Source organism: Triticum dicoccoides, chromosome 3A (genome assembly GCF_002162155.2).
Source record: "Triticum dicoccoides isolate Atlit2015 ecotype Zavitan chromosome 3A, WEW_v2.0, whole genome shotgun sequence".
Classification (NCBI taxonomy): Eukaryota; Viridiplantae; Streptophyta; class Magnoliopsida; order Poales; family Poaceae; genus Triticum; species Triticum dicoccoides.
The window spans coordinates 556,462,258-556,465,222 of NC_041384.1; positions in this window are offsets into that span (position 1 = coordinate 556,462,258).

Consider the following 2,965-nt stretch of genomic DNA (forward strand, 5'->3'; position numbering starts at 1 on the left):
TGGAATCACTTGGTACTTGCGAACCATGCCTCATGGGCAAGATGACTAAACCTCCCTTCTCCGGAACAATGGAGTGAGCAACAGAGTTATAGGAAATCATACATACTGATGTATGTGGTCCAATGAACATTGAAGCTCGCGGCCGATATCGCTATTTTCTCACCTTCACAGATGATTTGAGCAGATATGAGTATATCTACTTAATGAAACATAAGTCTGAAACATTTGAAAAGTTCAAAGAATTTTAGAGTGAAGTGGAAAACCATCGTAACAAGAAAATCAAGTTTCTACGATTTGATCGTGGAGGTGAATATTTGAGTTATGAGTTTGGACTTCATTTGAAACAATGCGGAATAGTTTTGCAACTCACTCCACCTGGAACACCACAATGTAATGGTGTGTCCGAACGTCGTACCCGCTCTTTACTAGATATGGTGCGATCTATTATGTCTCTGTCACGACCGGTTTTCCAATAAAAATATTTATTGAGAAACCAATCTTTTGAGTCCAGTATGAGAGAAATTCTCCTCACTGGTAGACAATTTCTTGATACAATAAGCCAGTAGCATAAAATATATTACAGGGTTGAACTACGGTTGCTCAACCAAATTATTACAAGCACGCCAATAATTATACATAATGGCGGACATGACACAGTGGTGTGGAGACATACTACTGACTCGAGGATAGGGCGGTGGTGGAAAAACACAGCGGGGAGAGAAATACAAGACTCTAAGTCTATCATCTCATCGAGCGTCGAGGTGAGGCTCGATGAATTTATTTGGTAGCGGAAGCGGATATAAAACAGTGACCAAATCCAGGGTCGCACGAGACTGACTGGGACTCCTCTAAGTGTCGGACTCGCTATCGAACTCTTCATCCATGAAATCGCCTTCGTCAGCATCTGGCCAAATCAACAAGCCAGTGAGTACTTTGAAAGTACTCGCAAGACAGTTCGGACGTAAGATATAACAAATGCATGCATGGATGCGACATGAATAAATTCACCAATGTTCATTCAAAATTATCATAACAAGGTAAGTAAAAGGGAAACGGCGGTAGTCCGCCTGAAATCCCAACAGAACATAAATAATTTCCGATCGGGTGTCTGAAGCGACGCCTCGAAAGGTGAACAAATAAATATAAAGAAAAAGATGCCACAGTCGGGCGTCTTAGCGACACCACATAAAGGGCTTAAAAAGAAATACCTCAGTCGGACGTTGGGGCGACATCACAGAAAGGGCTTGAAAAGAAAGGCCACAGTCGGACGTCGGGGCGACATCACAGAAAGGGCTTGAAAAGAAATGCCACAGTCGGACGTCGGGGCGACATCACAGAAAGGGCTTGAAAAGAAATGCCACAGTCGGACGTCGGGGCGACATCACAGAAAGGGCTTGAAAAGAAATGCCACAGTCGGACGTCGGGGCGACATCACAGAAAGGGCTTGAAAAGAAATGCCACAGTCGGACGTCGGGGCGACATCACAGAAAGGGCTTTTATGGACAGATAAATAATAATCATAATAAACTTTTAATTCATAAGAATAAATGGGTTAGTCCATCCATAGGAATATCATTTAACCGGAATTAGCACTCATGCGAAACACCGGAGTCTCTGTCATCAACACTGTCATTGTTAGGACAAGATAATACGAATTTGGACATGGAATAGATGATTTGGAGGGATATATGACTCTGCAGAGTTTGTACAAAATTATTGCCACAGCCAACGGATTTCCGTAGTCACGAAGGACTAGTTCCGTTTACGGTATTTCGGAAGAAAACACAGCTAACCAGTACACACCCATCATACCTCTCGATGCTAGGAATCACCCTAGACATCGTCCAAGAAAAACTTTTGAGACGGGGAGATCACAATCTCGAATAGCATGGGATCAAATTTATATACGCGCGCTCTAAGGGGTGCCCCCCTCTCGGTCCCAACCGGAAACACCCATGCCCCCTGACCGGATGACTGGCTTTAATCCAGGGCCATGGAACCATCATCACGACCTCTCCTCTTTGGTGTGTACCATGAAAGCGGTTTGCAACTTACTAAACCATATTCCTTGCGGAAAACATGTGGTAGTACATGGAAGGAAATGAGAGGTACTGGACTGATACGGTTTGACGCTGAAGTCACATAGTCTAGCGTAAGACTGGCATGCTACAACACTGCCATCCTACCCATCCTCATGCCAACACATGGCCATTCATATTCACATTCATCCACGTATGGATCATCGAACTCACTTACCTCATTATCACATAAAATAACGTTCATCGATATGCTTCTCAACATGCCATGAAACTAACTAAATGCAAAACATGCCAAGACACTCATCATATCAAAAGTTCAAACATGCTTGCCTGGTTCAGAGTAGTCGGAGCCTAGCTCGGTGAAGTTCGCGGCTCCGTCACCTCCTTCGGTATCTACGGTATAAAGAGAATATATGCGCTATCGTAAATACCAAGGAGTGCACAGAAAGTATACCAAATATTTTTCAAATAAATCTGATAAAAAACTAGACAAAATTTTAAAGAGAACAGAAGAAGAATCAATCAAAAATACTTTTCTGTTTAAAAGTTATAAAGGTTTTTGTCCAGGGACTCATCTGTAATGAAACAGAAGATTTCCAGGGGTTAGTTTATAAAAACAGAAAACGCTTCGGCAGAAACTACGCCAGCCCAAAGAGAAAACTCATTCTGCCCGAAGGCGCTTCCAGAAAACGATTCAGAAGAGAGAGCAGAGAGGCTGACGGTGGGGTCCCACTTGTCAGGTTTAAACATTCAAACGGGGCGGACGAAGCTCGTCGGCGCCCGAGAGCCGCGGTGGTCGTCGGCGGCGTTCCACGGCGAGGCAGGGAGATCGGGGAGTACCTCCGTGCTCAGGGCGCCATTCCGCGTCGGTTGGTGGTGGTGGTGGTCGCCGGCGAGCACTGTGTCGACGGCGGCCCCTGCTCCTG